Source organism: Lagopus muta, chromosome 5, assembly GCF_023343835.1.
Source record: "Lagopus muta isolate bLagMut1 chromosome 5, bLagMut1 primary, whole genome shotgun sequence".
Lineage (NCBI taxonomy): Eukaryota > Metazoa > Chordata > Aves > Galliformes > Phasianidae > Lagopus > Lagopus muta.
The window spans coordinates 14913077-14931636 of record NC_064437.1 but is presented as its reverse complement, the minus strand read 5'-3'; the positions used below and the strand labels follow the sequence as shown (position 1 = coordinate 14931636).

General features: G+C 45.9%; 1 protein-coding gene across 7 annotated transcripts in view; it reads right to left on the bottom strand.

Moving 5' to 3' along the window:
- The window catches only part of LRRC8D (leucine rich repeat containing 8 VRAC subunit D), a 46009-nt gene that overhangs the window by 27234 nt on the left and 215 nt on the right, over positions 1-18560 (bottom strand). Inside the window, exons 2-3 of one of the 7 annotated variants that reach the window (XM_048944128.1) lie at positions 13149-13218; positions 9302-9436 (exon numbers count right to left, since the gene is read on the bottom strand). The exons of 1 other annotated variant lie outside the window; for it this stretch is intronic. The gene's annotated coding sequence lies outside the window, so the exon portion shown is untranslated. Of the gene's footprint in view, positions 1-1502; positions 1609-5786; positions 5811-9301; positions 9437-9627; positions 9648-10011; positions 10118-13148; positions 13219-18560 lie in introns of those variants that run through there. 5 more of the 7 variants (XM_048944127.1, XM_048944129.1, XM_048944126.1 and 2 more) reach the window with 5 other exon arrangements.

Here is an 18560-nt window from a genome sequence, read left to right as displayed (position 1 = left end):
ACAATTAATAATTAAAAGAAAGACAAAACTCAGCTTATTGCCTCTTCTGGGATCAGTCACATGAGTATCTCAAATCAAAGGTTGCCTGGGGTAGAAGCACTCTGAGTACATCTGAAAAGATTTCAAAAGGATGCTGAAGCTTCTGTCCTTCGACAAATTGGCTTGGATTGAGCCCCTGTCTTAGGCCCACTGCAGCTGAAAAAGTGAAGTCAAGATTACTTAAGCTAATTTAACTGAATTCAAAGGGCCAGTTTCGAGTCATCCTGTCAGGTGACTGCAGTCTGCAAAGTTCCCCAGTTGTACCACTAACCCAGCATACAGACTTAGGTTTTCCTGTTGGAGTCCAGCTCAACACAAATCTGACAAAACATACATTTGGAGAGGAAAAGCAAATGAAACTGCATGCAAGAGCAGGTGAACACCGAAAAACAGGACTATGCTCATCCCGAAAACAACCAGTGTGCCGGTGCCACCCAAAAAAGGTTATAAAACAAGTAGAATAGGCCTTCATACTCACACTCAAAATAATGGCTGTCATATTGGCTCTTTCAAGATGTCGTAACCTCATTGAAACACTCAGAATGAATTTGACATTTATATCTTTATAAATAATGCATAAATAAAAGCAAAGGAAGAAAACATCTGCAGTGTAGGGAAGGCCATCAAAACAAACATGTCCACAGCACTCAAATGCTAAACTACATGTGAGAATCTTCTGAGCGGCTGAAATCTGGGACACAAAGGAAAGGTCTTTTGCTTTTAAATTAATTATTAATCAATCTTTTCAGCCATCAAAGCTCTACAGTGATTTATCTATTTTCTTTACCAAAGTCTAAATTGTTGGGAGAAGATAGCAATTCCAGTGCTACATCACTCTCCTGAGAGCAATATTTAAATTTGTGTATGAGAAAGAATTTTTGGAGGTTAATTTCTCTCTCCCATGGAAAGATCATGTTCTCATTGATCCTAAAAATAATATTTAAAAAAAAATAGGGAAAAGCAATACTTAGAATTTTTACATTGAGAGAAACAAGAGAAGACAAGAGAAGAGAAGACTTGCCTCAGTTATTCACAGCAAAAGCAGTACACTCCTGGTGATGGCATGTGCTGAAAGCAATGATAAAATTCACATCACCAGAAATCCTCAATAACATGCCATTAAATAATCCATTCTTTTACTCACACAGACAGTTCCAATTGTCTGTAGGGGAATTTAAGCTTTATGGAAACACGCCTTGACAGGAGTCTCTTTTTATGTTTACAGAATTAAGAGCTTGATCCTACACTCCATATCCATCTAAACCTTTTTTCAGAGTTAGCAGCTCTATTTTGTAAACTCAGCTGTATGACTGGAGCTCAGTTGGAGACACCTATGTACTGAGCTCGCTCTTTTCCTACGCTAAAATTATATCAGAATGTTGCAACACATTTGCATATCTCCCACACACACCGAGTTTCTTTGCCAGCAATAACAAGAGAACAGCATCAAGTAGAAAACATACCAGACAGATAGGGAATGAGAGGGTGGAGTTTCCTGCAGGAACACCCAGACCGAAGTCCAGCCACTGCAGGAAGGTGCTCCCTTCTACAGCCTGATGCCTTCCTATCGGCGTCCCACTTATCAGTGCCAGATGCGAAACTCCTCCCAGGAAATAAAAAGCTTCCTATAGTTTCTCCTCTCTCCACAGCCTCAGGGCTACTATCAGGAAAAGTGGTATCACTCCACCCCTTTTCCATCAGAATGGCTTCCATTTTTCCCTACTGCTGTAGCTACAGCGGAGTGGTAGGAACAGGAATAAATAAGTAAATAAGTAAACCTTTGTTGGGTTCTCTCATCTCTCATGTATAGCTTCCCTGGGAATATCTCCACTGGCAACCCACACTGATGTTCTCAATTCCAATCATACAGAAGTAATGTGAAATTCACATGACACTCATCAGTTTCACAGCCACGCAAGTTCTGCAGTAATATCACTTAATTAGGCCTTCTTACTTTGCTCTAGCAAATCTACATGAATAGTACACCTGTTGGGAGCTCGATTTACACAATTGTGCACAGCTATTTAAAGAAAAGCTCTCAGTTAAACAAAAAGATGAAAGAGCTGAAGATTTCTGGCACCTTAACTTCTAAACTGCCAGTCAAAAAAACCAAAAAACAAGTGAATTGAACCAAGTAAAGGGAAGCAATAAAATGTTACTACAAACCATAGGAAAGTACCTGTACTACCTTAAATAAAGTGCTACCACAGCATAAGAATAAGCCTCAGTGGTTTTGAGAGTCAGCGGACTCCAGCACCATAATTCAAGGTGTGCTGCACACCAGAAATTGTAACTTGAACGCTCAAGTTGTACAGAGCCATGCCCCCCCCATTCCTTCAATTTTTCCCTGTCTCACCCTCCCACAGTATCCCAGCACAGCAGCCCACATAAAATACATGTCAAACAAGTCGTTTAGTCTGAAAAACAAAAAGTCTCCATCATTGCGTAGGGAAAACCGAAAACAAACCCACAGAAGTAAGACTATAACAGTAACAAACTAATTACAATACGCTCCCCCCTCCAAATGATTAGTAGTCATTTCTTAACCATCACATTACACAGCTACAGGGAAAACCCCCTGTAGCACAACCTGACAAAGGCACATCTATAAAGAATCAAAACAACCAAATATTAAATTTAATGGTATCAATCAGGCTGAGTACAAACCACGCAGACAGGATGAGGCTCTGTGCTAGGAAGCAGGCTTTCTGACACCAGCACACTTAGGGAAGATCTGAATTGCCATGGACTGGAGAATGGAAAAATGCAGAATCACATGAAAGAAAGGCGAACCCTGCTTACAAAACAGCAGTGAGTCAGCTCCTAAGGTCTGGTCTGTGCTCTGAAAACAAGATACACACTGCTGGTGTAACTTCCAGTCATACAGAATGAAAACATGTCCATCTCCTACATACACATTTACTTTGGTAGGTAATACTCCAAAATAAAAACAAACAAATAAATAAATAATAATTCAAAAAATAAATAAATCAAGAGACACCACTAGCACTGTTTAACCCATTCAAACTCAGAAAACACTTTCAACAAGTGCTAACCCACACAGCCTTTTAACCCTACTCACATCAGTCCATGTTCAGTGCACTCAATAAGCAAGAGCCACACATATCCCTGGCCTCAGATCAATCAGAAGCAACTTATCTTGGGGATACCTCCAACTCAAAAAGGTCACTGAGTTATTTTTCAATAGGATCTCCTTCTAAAACGCCTTGACCCCTTAGCCTGCCTGGTTCCATCATCTTTGATCAAATCGTTCAGAAAACCAAGAATGCCCCAAGGCCTTTTGTGACAAGCTGTGAAACTCAGCCATTTAATGTTAGAAATAACATCAAGCCACAGGGTTACTCAGAGCACTTAGTCAGAAAGCACAACTTTGTTCTCATTCAAAAAATTTAAGATAGTCAGGCTTTCCTAACCCACCTCCCTTCAGTGAGTGTGTTCTGCTGCATGCAGCTCTCTTGTTGACCGGATTATAACTTGTTGCTGGGGGCTTTCTAGTCTTTTGCTTTTTTTGCTGTTTTCAGATGTCATTAGTGACTATGGCTTCTCTTGTTATTATTGATTACTTCTGAAAAATTAATACAGACTCAAAAGAATTACTGCAACAATTGCAGAAAACCAGAGGTCAAATCAGGCAACTAAATCATATGACTGCTGACAATCATTAGGCCAAGGGACTGGCTGCTGAATATCATGCTGCCATGCAGTGTGTGGCTAACACCTTGTCCAACCCCTGCTAGAGGAACAGAAACCTTTAAACTGGCTCGTTCCAAAGAAAGGAGTAAAGGTTGTTTCAGGTGTTGCTCTTGCACACCAAATCCCTCTGCCAGCTACTGCAGTTTATCATTGCTTAACACTTATAGGTCAGAGCCTCAACATGCAAAGCATAAAATATATACCCACCACATGACAGCCCTTGCCTCATCATGTTCTTCCATTTCAAGTGTTTGTCTCTTCCTACTAAGATAGGTATGTGAGCAACCCACACAAACAAGAGAAGCTTACGACTGTAGAAAAACCACCTTAATTCTATTAGCTATGTATGTAAGTCTATCCAATATACAAGGAAAACAGAAGCAGTTCTTCCCCTCATTAGGATATTACTGTAAGGATTTAGCCTAATGTCTAAGAAAAGCAGGTTTGGGCCTTTTTTGTTCAGTACAACTTCAGTAATTAAAACAAGGACATAAGTCACAACTGAAATTAGCTTTGCTAAATGCTTATGGATAAGAACACCAGTTCTCATCTTCCCACCCCCCACAGTCTATACATACTGTTTTAGTGGAAGAAACAGAACTCTTCTTCCAATACTGCCTTCTGATTGAACTCTGGTTCAGACAGAACAGGAGTGCAAAATAAGCTAACAAAAAATTTAAATTACGAGAGTTGTAAGGAGAAAAACTACAGCCAGAATGCTAGAAACACATTTGCATATCTTAAATCAGCTGCATTAAAGAGGAATGAACACGCCACAAATCTCCAATGATGCTTAACAAAATGATGGATTTCTTGGCAGCCTGATTATTTCATCAGGCTAACAGCCAGACATGCCAGGTTGTCTCACTCTGGGTACACATCCCAGGACAGCAGAATCCACAGCACCAAACCAACACACAACCCACGTTCCTGGCTCCACACTGCTGTCCCATCCTATACCTCCCTGCTCTACCTCTCACACTCCTCTGTCCAGCTCCTGGGGAAGTATTAAGGGCACGGGAAAGAGGTTGATGCCTTACTGATGAAACTAATTCTAACTATGTACAGAAAATTTTTCTACAGCTTCTATTAAAACACAGAGCAACAGTTACTTCATGAAATGCAAAGTTTGATGCATGAAAAGTTTGGAAACTTGACAGCAAAAGCCAGGTTTATTACGTTTAATCACTAGAGGCAGTAGAAAGTTCTAACTGCCAACAAATTCTAGCACTTGAAATAATAAATAAAACTAAGGAATGCATTATTTATTTAAATGTAAAAGTTTTCTATAAGGAGCCCAGGAAAAGCTGTGAACAGAGTGACACAGTATTATAGCTATACCATGGCAGCACTAAAGCAAAGCAGCTGGGAGAAGAAAAAAAAGAAAAAAATGAGGGATAAAGAAGCCCTCAGCCTTCAAGGTTGGTGCAGGAAGAGGGCAGGAGGTGCTTCAGGAATGGAGCAGAAGCTCCCTGCAGCTCAGGAGAGGCCCACAGAGGAGCAGTCTGCTCCCTGCAGCCCAGGGGCACTGTGCAGAGCAGATCTCCATGTGCAGCCATGGAAGAGCCCACGGTGCAGCAGCGGTGTGGCCTGAAGGAGGTACAGCCCACAGAGAGCAGCCTGCTGTGGGGGCTTATGCTGGAGCAGCACGCTCCTGAAGGATGGGCTCTGTGGTACAGAGCCATGCTGGAGAACTGCTTGGAGAGCTGCAGCCTGCGGGAAGCCCACACGAGATCAGTTTGGGAGGGACAGCATCCCATGGGAGGGACACCACATGAAGTACGGGCAGAGAGTGACCAGGGACAAAGCATTAGGAGCTGACTGCAACCCTATTCCCCATTCCCCTGTGCCATTTGGAGGCAGGAGGTAGGAGAGGGTGGATGAGAAGAAGGTGCTTTTAGTTCTCACTGCTCTCATCTGTTATCAACATGTAATAAATTACATTAATCTCCCTTACGCTGAGTCCGCTGCCTGCGATAGCAACTGCTGAGCCGTCTTCCCGTCCTTATCCCAACCCAAGAGCCTTTTCTCACCGTATTTCCTGTTGCCCTGAGGAGCAGAGTGGTGGAGCAATGTGCTGGAGCCGAGCTCTCTGTCTCCACGAGGCCACCACGTGCCCCACAGCCCTGCAGAGCAGTGGCCTCTCCTCCTGCCCAGGCCGTGCTGCCTGCTGCCCTGCCTACCGCCCAGCGCCGTGGGCTCCAAAAACCGGTGCAATTGGCTGTGACCCAGCAGTAGCTGGCTGGAACTGGCTGGAACTGCACTGCCAGCAACTCACCGGCCACGGGCAACACCGACATCATTGCTGACATCAATGGCCACATAACACAGGAGTAGGCAGACCGGTGAGGAAGCCAGCAAAGCCCCAACCCAGAGCCTGGGGTCACTTAGAAACACACAGCTCCTCAGTACACATTTCTGCCCTGGGAGAGTCACAGTCAAAGCTACTGCGAGAGCACGTTCCCTTTACTTTCAGAAGCAAGCAGCCACTGCCACCATCCCCTCCTGCCACAGGCTCACAGCTCTGGCACACAGGGCACCAAGGACTCCAGCACTGCTGACCCTGGCACTCGGTGTGCAGCTCAGTGCACGCTGACTCACATTACCTCTGAATGGGAAGCATGGTATCAGTGCACTTACAGTTTGCTCACAGACTGAGCTGATGTGTGCTAAGTAAATCCATTCGATTTACCTGCCTCTGGAGAGCTAATGTTCTGTTTTACACCACACAGAGGGACAACATGTGCCCTGCTCACTGGTGCTGCAGCAAGAAACAAAGGAAGAAAACAACCAAGCAAATCTTTGCCTTCCTCAGGTCCCCTCCTTCCTTCTACTTCCAGTGGCACTGCCACTTGCTGTGTGTATAGAGTAGAACAAATAGCTCATACAAATGAGCTGCTTTTAAAAGCACATCAGTGAAATGTGATTTAAAATAAACGAGCTGTGTTTGAAGATATCACTATTTCCCCTGGCACTTCGTCAGTCTGCAACTGCAGAAATTCCTCTTAAATTCAAAAGAGCTTAAAGCTTACGCTCTTGTGAAATGGGCTTCCAGATGTCAGTTTATATATAATATACACTACACTCACACTTGATCCCAGTCACCAGACCAGAACAGTTGCACAGTAAAGCCCCCAACACACCAGTGTTTTGCTGATTTAGCTGTATGAGTCAAGAATCTCTCCTCTTTTGGTGAGGGGAAGGCTTCACAACTGCCAGCAAATACTCTACTGCAGAATGACTTCTAATGACTGCAAATTTTTTTCTGCATGCATAAACCATTCCTTTCCTCAAACCCAGCTCAAGCAGCACCAGCCGAAAAGTCCCTTGTTGCCGTAGGGGCATCTCAGGAGGAAGCTGTGAGGCACAGTAGAGAAAGCATGTATGTGGGAGGGCTGAGGAAAAGGAGAGTATTGCATCAGTATAGCTTCTGTCCAGAGAAGAAGGGAGGAAACAGTCACTGCCATCACACCGGGTCTTTGCCAGTAGAAACCAAACTGCAAAGTCACAACCCTACCATAAGCAGTAACGGCAGCAAAGCTCTGCATGCAGGTCAGAATCAACAACTTTATTTTGACACAGATGGCATTTCATTTCCTGTATGTACTTTTGTGCATAATAACCTTCACTAATAAACATACAGTCTCAAAACATACGTGGAAGCTATTCAATTTTTTGACAAGCAAATACTAACCCTATTCCACACAGCCTCCAAGGGATGGCTAAATGTTGGGTCAGTTAATTGCATCTTTACTGATAGGATATACTCATATAAGATGCATACTAGCATTTCTTTGCTAAATAATCTATAAAAGCCTCTAATAGCTAAAACCATCCACATACTTTAAATCCAGGATTAAAGAGCCTCTCCATGCTTCCTAATGAGAATACTTATACCACAGTCTCATCCCGATGAGTAGTACTTAAAATTGAGTAGAGAACTAATGGATAACAAAAAAACAAACAAAAAAAACAACACAAGTGTTAGGCAGATTAAGCACAGTCATAAAGACAGCCATCTCTGTGTTTACACTCAAATATAAATTTTCCCAGTCTTTTTCTTTTTTTCTTTTTTTTTTTTTCCTTTAAACACAGATCTGCTGCGGGTTATCCATCCAGCCTGCCACAACGCATCAATACAAAAACCAGGAAGGCTTGGCTGCAGAATTTAGGTCAGCTTGTCTGCGGAGTACATGAGGTCTTGCACATAGCTATACGTTTTCTAGTAATGCTTCAGTAATCCCTCTTCATCCTGCTTTGCAGCTATTTCCCCAGTCACTACCAGCTTTCCTCTATCTCCCTGACAAAGATGCTCCACAGGAGGGATGTTTGCAGGCAAATGAAATACTAACTCTTCCCTGTGAAACAGGAAGCTGATTGTTGAATCAAATAAATGCTAATTCCTATTTCCCAAGACAAAATAGTGAAGGCTTCCCCACAGCATGCTAGAAAAAGACTCCCCTTTTTTAACCATGCCAGGAAAGATATAATCAGACTGAGCTGGAAATCACCCCAAAAATACTAAGAATATTCTTCAAAACGGATCATCCAAACAAAATTCAACTTTTTTTATGTGGGATAAATAAATAAAAAGTAACATCAACCTGTGACTGCAATAAATTCAGACAATATAAGGGACAGATGCTGATATTTCTAGAAAGAAAGTAGCACTCGAGGTGAAAATCACTGTGCCTCTTCAAATAATACTTCCCTCCAAAAGAAAACTGTGGGCTACTGACATCCCAACTATTGTGTGAGCAGCACGAGTGGTAGTCCTGTTCCTGAATCTCTGATGTGCACAGAGAATATGCACGTCTTCTCAGAACACGGTCCAAAGAACAGGAGTTCCACATCAACTGAAAAGTGCAGTTATGTAAGGAAAAAAAAACCCAGTACATCGAAACCTTGAACTTCTCTGACTGTCTTTATCAAAGATGAGCCTAACAAAGCCCTCTAGATGCCTGACAGTTTGAAAGATGTGCACACAAGAATAAATACCAGTTTCCCAGAACAGTTGAGGGAATCTCAGAAAGAAAAAAAAAAGGAAAAAAACAGTTAGCAAGCTGACAGTTGGTTTTGTACTAAAACTCATCAGACTGCTACCTTTCTGTACTGTACAACTTTGTGGTTCTTGAAAGCTGGCACTTAACAAAGAAAAATTTCTGTCCTTCAAGACATGAAATTACTCTTCAACACTGAAACACTCACTATGAGCATTCCCAGCCAATTCTTTCCAACCCACACTAAGCCTTGGTAAAGCATTGGCAAGCACTGGGCTGCATCACACATTGAACATCTAAATCAAATGTCCCAGAAAACATGAAGCTGCGTCTGTTTACGTTCACCTCCAATCCAGTACAGAATGGAGCTTACAGTACACACCCATGCCAGGCACAGGGATGATGTAGATGTCATTCCTGGGCCATTGTGTGAATTTGCAACACTCCTAAGGAACAGAGTTCCGTATTTTATTTTTCTAAATTAAGGATCGTTCACAACCTCACTTCAGGTCAGCATCTAGCAGCCTGTCCCGCTCCCGGCCCCATACCTGACCAGGCTGTGCTTTCCTCCTCCCTCCTCTGGCTGCAGCTGGGCTGAGCTGTGGCTCCAGAAGGCTCTGGTGACACCACGCCAGGCGCTGCTGGTCACTGGCTCATGATGAGGAGTGCCACGGATGCTTCCTCTGCAAAAGCAAACAGATATGAATCAAAGCAGACAGGTAAGGTACAGCTACAGGGGGGCGGAGGGACAGAAACACAGCTTTACCGCACAGAAATGGTGCATTAGTCATCCTCTTACCACAACCCCTGGCCTCTGGGGAAGGCTAAGCACACCCTCATAGCAATAATTTCAGAAATATCCTAAATGAGTTACCTTCTGGTCCCCTCCAGCTGCTCAGGCTGAGTGGAGTCCGTGGACAGAAAGCAGCAGTTCAGCAAAGCCAGCAGCCACGTGTAGGCACGTTATTCATGAGTATTTATTTTCATTTGCTGCTTTTTAAGTATACCTCATTATAAATCAAGTATTTTACAGTAATTGCCTCCAATCAGCTAACATGGAGCAAGCTGCTAGGTGTGCCAATGTCACCTCCCAGCCAGTGCCCAGAGAGACTGCGCTCCCAGCACAGCCCACCTTGCAGCCTGCAGGGAGCTGCTGCACCAGGCCCTGATGCACACGGGGACCTGCATAAGGAGAAGGGAAGGTGCTGTCAAGAACACCAGGAAATTACAGGGCAGAAACTACAAGGGCTTCCCTTACCCTCTGTCAGAGGGGCTGGGGATTGCGAAGTGGCCAAGTGGTCTCCTGGGAGAATGTGCTCTCTTTGCAGTACCAGAAACAGAGGCTTCAGAATTTGTTTGTTGCTTTTAAATACATGGGAAAAAAAGCCCTGACTGAACAAACATCTGCAGCGAGCAATTTCAGGACAGACCTTTGGAGTGTACTTGAGCTCTGACAGAGAATGCTCTGATGGCCATGGGGCCGTTCCCCTTGGCTGTTTCCGTAACCTCTCCTGCGAGGTCACAGATCCATAGCAGAAGGGTTTGCCATACCTCAGCCTCTCCTCTGCAGCCATGCCAAAGGCAACAATCTGCTCTTGAAAACAGAAGGCAAAGGCAGTTCCTGCTGCCAAAGCAAGAGCACTGTGTTTTTGGAAAACACATCAGCCTTTAAGGAGAGGTGTCAGCAGAGGCTAAGCACCAGGACCGCAACAGTGAAGCATGAAGAGAAGGAAAGCCCTTGCAGATGAGTTCTATTTCAATCTGAAAGCCTGCTGTGGTCCACCACCAGCCTCGTTCCCCTTCCAGGGCAAAAGAAACACACAAATTGGAACATGCCTGGAGGAGAGGTGGAAGGAAACAAATCACAAGAAAAACCACTCAAGAATAAGATTTTGGTTAAAGAAATAAAAATACTAATAGTAAAATAGGAAATGCTGCATAAATCACCAGGCATCACTTGGCATCACCCCATCAGCCTTTGGGCACCTCCAGCACAGCACGTGCCACTACCATGCACCATGTCCTATACGTTGCAGCTAATGTGCTGCGCCAATTTGCAGTCACTCAATCAAACGTTCTTTTCCCACTAATAAAAGCACTACTTCTCTTGTGCTTAGTAGAGAAACAATCGCTGCTTGCACAGTGATAAAAGGAAATCAGATGACACATTTGCAGACCAAATTATTGTGAATTCTGTTAAAAAAAAAAAAAAAGTGAGAGAAGTCACAGTATTTTGGGGAAGAAGTACAGATCTTGGGGAAAATAACTCAGTTAATAAAATAACTACAAATGAAGCCGTTTCACTCATTACGATGTTGAGTTTCACAACAACTGAGTAATTCTCAGTTCCACACTTCTCCCAGTGCCCAACCAGCAGCCAACATTTGACAGTCGCTTTGGCTAAAATGCCGTCTTCCTCCCTTGTTGCTGCATGAGAAAGACAAACAACAAGCCGCCACACAGGAAAAATGTCACGCTACGACGAGTGAAGAAAACCCCCAAGCCAGTGCAGAAACCTACTCCAGAAGCATTGTCAAAAGCAGCATGTAACCCAACCAGATAAATACCAGATTCTGCTGCTATCTCCCAGTGAGGTTTCACAAGCCGCTCCAGCTCACAGAGGCCACCCCGCTGTTCCAGAGGCCCCCACCCGCTCCCCAGCTGTGCTTGGGTGAAGCACAAGGCCCAGGGCAGCAGGCAGGCAGTGGGGTGAGCAGCCTGCTGCAGCCAGGCGAGGAACCACCCACCCTCCCACCCCACAGATCACAGCCCACACACCTGAGCTCTGCTGCAGTGTTTCCCACGTCAACTCTCCACTTCAGGGGCTCCCCACCATCCACCCTTTCTTTTTCATGCCTCTCCTGCTGCTTCCAGAGCCAGGAAGGCAACTAAGACTCAGCAAAACAAGATCCACTGGGCAAGCAGGCAGGATGCTCTAGTACTGCGGGCAGCCCGCTCACTAACTCAGGCAGCAGGAGTAGGGGCTGCCAGTGGCAGCTCTAGTGTTATACCCTTTACTGCACAGCAGGCTAAGTACAAGACCTTACAAGCTCAGTCAGCAAGCAGCTGTTGAGGAAGCCCCAAGATGGAGGAAGCGATGGGAGGAAAGGAAATGGAGGAGCACACTGTGTCTGTCCTTGCCCCACTGCTAACACTGCCTGCCAGCCTGCAGCTCTGGGCTGCCCTGCACACAGACGCTGCAGCTTCACAGCACAGATATGGCAGGGGTGAAGCTAAGTTCTTATCAGTCCAGCCTGAAGCCTTCAGGTGCCAGTTAAACACACTGTAATGGATGTGTAAGTCTACACACAGGTCTATACTGCTTTGCAGTACACTTCTGAACTAGTTTCTCTTAGCAGAAGTTGGCCACCCAGACAGAACACTGCTGCTGGAGAAGGCCTCACCCCCAGCACAACCAGCACTCAAACACCTTGCACATGCAGAGGATTATGCACAGTCTAATGCTTCAAGATTTTCTTCTGCATTTACTCACGATTACCTCAATGATTCTGCCCTCTCCTTGCCTTTGCCATACTGTTGCTATTATCTTTTGCGTTTCAAAACACCTATTTGGTGTTTCTATTTTCTGGTTCTCAAGTATGCTCTACCACTCTTGTTCTACCAGAACACTGGCTCAGCAGTTCCTTTAAAAAACTCATTTTGGTTAAACCAACTGATGCTAATATGGACCCTTATTAATTCACCTTTCAATCTAGGTGCATCTTCAATCAAATCACACTAAAACCAAACATACAAAACATAGTCATAATTTGCAACCACCGGAGTCTTATCCAAACCACCACATTTTCCACGTTCCCATTTTATCCATACACCTGCGTCTCACTCTCAGCTTACTCTTGCTCCCAAGAGCCATTCCTCTCCACTGCACCTAGACCCTCTGCTAACTGCTGCCCACTGGGGCACTCACACTGAGCACCCAGCCCTGCAGCCCCGTGTATCTGCCTTCCACTGCTTCCTCATTCCAGGCGCCAGTGCAGTTGTTGTCAGAGGGACAGGAGAGGTGGGGAGCAGAACTACTGAGTCTGTCTTCCCTTTCCCTCTACTAACAACGTCAGTGAGTTAAGACAGAAGAAAAACCTCAAACGCAGAAGAAGTTTCGTGTTCCTTTTGTCAGTTCCTCTTTCAGGCTAAGGTAGCTCAAGCATTATTTCTTAACTTAATTAGACAGAAAGTAAGTTGGATGGCAGCCACCAAGAGTAACTCTATGTAGATTTGTGAGGTAGTATTTTTAAACACCAGTCAGACTAAGCGTGAAGTCTGGTTCCTCTGTGCATCCTTGATGAAAGCAATTGCTAACGCATGCAGAAAGTGTCTGTGACCACAACAGAGCTTGAATGGACAGCACACTCATTACCTTTCCCACTTCTCACTCACATTTTCAGACAGTGACCATCTGATCGTGATTCCTGTCCTCCCTTTCCATGGTCTGTACACAGAACCCCACCTAGAGACATGCAAGATAGATTTAAAGAAAAAAGAAAAAAAAATCATTGACATTTGCTTTGGTTTAGTGGGCAAATTTATACTGAACAACCAGAATGACACAAGCTGGATAATGTGTTCCTCTGTGCAAGACTGCAAAGATGACAAAATGTCTGTTACATAATACTTCTGTATAAAATATTAATATGCAGAGAAGAAGCTTTTGAACCAAAAGGTTATTTTCAGTGACTAGCAAAGTACTGTTGTATAAGCTTAAGGTTCTTTTTAATCATTGTATTTAACACAACCTATACCTTTTGTTGACAGAAGGTGCCACAAATCAACTTTGTACATACACACATAAAGGTACACACAAGATATCCTTGGCATGACCAGTGTCTCTTTTGACCTTAAAGTACTACAAGGTTACTGAACCTTCTCTGTCCCCAGCACACAACTCCTGCAGTTGCGGGCACAGGCATTCTTCATTGAGATCCCACACCAACTGGAAGCATGTAAGTGTCCCTTTCTCCCCATGCTGTGATGGCTTAAGAACAGATACATCGCACAGACTCCACCTGCAATGTTTTCTCCTCACAGCTATAACCGGAAGTTGGAAAAGTGCTGCAGCAAAAATGAAGTTCTTCAAACAAAGCCTACCCAAACCAAATCAACGAACCAACACTGCTTTTAGGGGCATGCTGGCATCTACAGCATCAGCCAGGCTTGAAAACATATAAGGTGCGGCAGCCCCGTCTCCTGCAGAATCCAAGGGCAAGGCAAACAACTTTATAGTGAAAACTTATCTCAGTGCTGACTAGCATGTTTGTTTTTTTTCCCTTGGACTTCATTCTTTGCATCTTGTCTGAAGCTTTAGTCATTTAATTGTGTGGGGGCAGGAAAGAGCCTGCCCTGCTGCTTCCCTGGAAAGGCTACGAAGAATCACTGTATTTGGGGCAATCTTCACCTAATGGATCTATCCAGCAGACACTCAGGGACACGGCCCACCAACAATCTCCTCATGTCTGCCACATCCATGGGGGCAACACAGGTAATGCATCCAACACAGCAAGGGACACCTGCATGGGGCAGCCCCACACATGGTCTCAGCATCGGGGAAATACAGAGACACAATCCAGGCAGAACAGCTCTGAGCAAGTGAGGAGAAAGAGATTTATATTATGACTGTTTAAAACTCCGGTATGGGAATTGTGCCTTTTTTTCCAGTTTTAAGAGCCATTTGACAACAACAGGTAGCAATAACATTTATCTGTTATGTCGACTCTTGGGTCAAAGAAATCTTCCACTGCAGCTTCTTAGCCTTCAAGGCAGGCCTCCATGAGAAACACCTGAGATGCTCAACTTTCTTTAACAGAGAGACCTCATACAGTGAGAGCTCAATCTTAACACTAAGAAGGAATAAGACGGGTCGCAAGAACTGGGCCATTTCTTCTATGGATGAGACAATGCAAAATGCAGGACCGCAGGGAATAAAGGCGATTGCTACCCTCACCCACTGCTGGATGCCACACATCTACAGCCTGGCTATTTTTTCTGCTTCACCGAGTGGTCTCAGACAAGGAAAAAAAAACTGAGGAACAAATAACTGTTCCCTCCTTCCCTAAGGGTGGCTGAATTTCATACAGGGATCATTTCAGAAACCTTCAGTATCACGAGTACGAACCACTTCTGAGGAACGAGCTCAAGTGGAAAAAAGGAAAATTGCAGGTAGGAGCAGCTTTGAGACTACACGAACAACATGCTTTCATAGCCTGGTTTACACATGAAAAGGAGGAAGAAAAGGGGAGGTGTTTCTTTTAGAACAGTGCCAGCAAACAGGTTCTTGGCACATACAAGTTCTCTTCCATAGCACTACTTCCCTCTAGGTGTTGAGGAAAAAGGCATTTTGCTGGGTAACTCCAAGAAAACAAGCTTCCTCCTTCCAGGGATGCCTCCTGAGAACTCGGGGAGGCACTGCATGGCAGTCTTTGAGCTGCCTTCTGTATCCACTCCTGGAGGGAGCTGGGCTGGAAGAATATTGTTGAAAAGAATACAGAAATAACCAAAAAGAGCCTCAAATCTTTTAGTTAAAGAGATTTGTGGTGAGGGAAAGATGGAAGCAGCGCAAGTTCAGTGATGTGGAAATGAGTATTACTGATGGCATTAGAAAGTGCCAACTTGACTTGTGACGCACTTTGCTTTTTAATGTGCCAAACCCCAGGATGATTCTCATCAAGTTAAACACTAGAAATGCTGGCTTTGTTCTTTCCTAAATTTGTATGGAATCCCTGAGGGGAAACATTGTTTGGCAAGCAATCAGTACCTATTCTTTGTTACATGGTTAAAAGAAAATTGCACTCAATTTGCTTAGACCAAAAGATCTTGAGCCAAACCCATCCCCAGCTCAGGAAAGCCAAACTTTGAAAAAGCGTGTTTCAAAGCCTCCTCAAGGTAAGAGGTGTGGAACTGCTTTAAAACTGTAATCAGCTTTTATGAATGCAATGCTGGTAGTTCCTAGAAAATAGTATTTCACAGGCATCCTTCTCTGTGTTTCAGCCTTTTTCTGGCAAACACTTCCAGGTCCAGGCCCATGGCAGCTCGACATCACAGCCAAGAGAAAACACTCCAAGATGAAGCAACGCTGCTGTGATCCCAGAGAGCTTTCTGCAAGCGTGCATGCTTGTGAGACTGCACACGTGCAGAAAATTAGTCATATCCACAAGTCTTTGCATGGTGAAGTCCACAGGCTTTTCACTGCTTGTTAGGAAAAAAAAAAGTTTAATGTGTCAGTCATGCAAAAGCACAAATAAATCCTTACATAATTTTCCCCAGAAACTTTGAATTTATTTCCATTTCTCCTAATGTATCAACAGCATAATGGTATCACCTCTCCATGGCAAAGAGACAAAAAAAAAACAACAATAAAATCAAATAAAACAGAAAGAAAATGAAACAAGCAAAAGGAGAACGCTGCATTCTATTTTCAATACAACAAAATAAAAGAGAAATTTAAACTGCAGAAACTTAACGTTTTATTCTTTCCATTTTATACAGTAGCATTTGAGTCTAAGGTAAATACTGCTTACTGTGTTTTATGAACATTTGGGGTATTTTTATGAATTAGTTGAAGATACAGATTGTGCTTTTGAAATAAAGAAAAAAAACTTTCAAGTTCATTATTTGGCAACAAAACAAAAACAAAACCAACCACCACACCACTAACACAGAACTCTCCTCTGTTTGTACCAGTTGAGAAAAGAGTTTCCTGGCATCTGCCATGACACTGCTAGTGACTAAACCACTTCTTGGTAAAACCACCATCACCAGCCCCACTGATCAAACAGCCTCAGCCACAGGACACCCATCAGTCCCCTGCCATCAGCCAGCGTCCCCAGCCAGAGGAGCATGGGAGGCACGGCAGACCCGGCCGAGGCGCTGAGCCAGCACTGCCTCCCCGGCAGCCCAGCGAGGAGCTGACACAGCCAGCAACACGAGGGGCGCCTCAGTCAGCAACACTGCGCTTGGTTCAGTTCCATTTATGTTAGCTGCCTTCAGCAGGGTTTGAATGGGACCTGAACACATTTCAAGGAGCAATAGGAAGATGTGGAGGAGTGAGAAGAACTGCCTGTATGCCGGAAGCCTCAGCGCAGTCACTTCTTGCAGAACCGCACCCAGCACAGCACACGTGGCCGCAAGTGCTCCTGACCACAGGAACGCACACAGTGTTTTCTTCACTGGCATTCTCAGCTGCTGTGCTGCTGCTTCTCAATTCCCACCCCAGTGCTGAGCACAGCACAGAGCTGTCTGCTGCCTTCCGAGGAGCTGGGCCCGGGGCATATACCTGCTGCACATCCGCACCCCTCTGCACATCTGCATCCCACAGCCTGGAGCGCTGCTCAGCGCTGTTCCCTGCTCGGCCTCTCCGTGGGTAGGCTCCATGAGCTTGCCAGCTCTAGCACAGTGACCACGCTCACAAATAACAGCATTGATTTCAATTTTCCCTTTTTATTATGTGCAAAAGCACAGACCCAGCAGACATAGCAGAGAAGCTTCACACCAGGCAAGATGCAAGCAGAGCTCCAAAGGAGTTTGCTACGAAGGCAACGCTCGCACAGAAACATCAAAGAAAATGGTGCACAGCACAAAAAATACAGTCAGGGCAGCATATCCCTGGGTCAGGGCCCCATAAATTGGTTTCATGCAACAACAAAAGATCCAAGGGGATTTATAAATCACAGAGAACAAACGTGACCCTGGCCTTGGAGCAAGCCTTGCTGCATTCATTTAAGATGGCAATCAAGTGCAAATTATGCTGCCTGTACCACCAACCTTTACTCCCAAGTTGAAGAGACGTGAATAAATGCGTCTTTCTCTTCTTCCTCTGAAGAGGGAAAGAAACAGAAGGGGACCTCGTGGCCTTGCCTGGTCTGTGAACGCCTTCTGATAGCTTTGATCCAGTGCCCTAATGGGGGCACAGCCATCCCCACCTCCAGTCCTAGAGGCGAAAGGATGGCTGCTTCCCACCGCTGCCAAGAAAGCCCTTCGTTCCCCGTGTTGCTTTGGAAGCCGCAGCTGACAGCGCCGGCGAGCGGCACGCACCCAGCGCGAGCAGCGAGGACGTTCCGCTCCCCGCGGCGGCGGCTGAGCCGAGCAGCTCATCACTTTCAGCACCACCATTACAGGAAGTGCACGGAGCCATCCCCAGCGCACGGCGGGCCGCTCGCCGCCGCCGCCCTCCATTTTCCAGCCCCAGCAACCTGCCGCGGGGGAGACGGGTCGCGGGGCGCTGCCGGACCGCCCCTCGGGCTGCCCGCCGGGGGATGCCGGAACGCCGCGCGGCAGCGGCGGCGGGGCTTCTAACGGGGCCGGGGGGAAATGGAGGTCGCGAGGCTGCGCCCGGCTCACGGGTCGCCGGGGAAAGAGAGATCGGTATCGCCGCGTACCAGGGAGAGGGGAGCAGGGGAAGGACAGAGAGGGCGCCTCAAGAAAACGCGGACGGTGCCTGGCGAGGGCTGCGCCACCCCGTTGCCCCCCACGGCGCGGCCCCGCTCCCGCACTCCGCGCAGAGCCGCAGCGGACGGCGCGCGGTGCTACGGGCGCGCCCCGGGGCCCGGCAGAGGGACGGCGGCGTGTGCGGCCCCGGAGCGCGCGGCGTCGGCGGGAACGGGGGCAGACAGAGCCCGGCCGTTCCGAAGGCGGAATTACAGCGAACAGAAATAAAACGGAAAATAAAATGAAAAGGTAATAAAGAAAGAACGGGGCGCCGGGAAACCGGGGAGGCGGGCGCGGGGCTGCCCACGCGGTTCCTCCGCCGCCCCCGCCCGGGGCTCCGCCGCCCGCCTGCCGCGCCCAGGAGCGACAGAG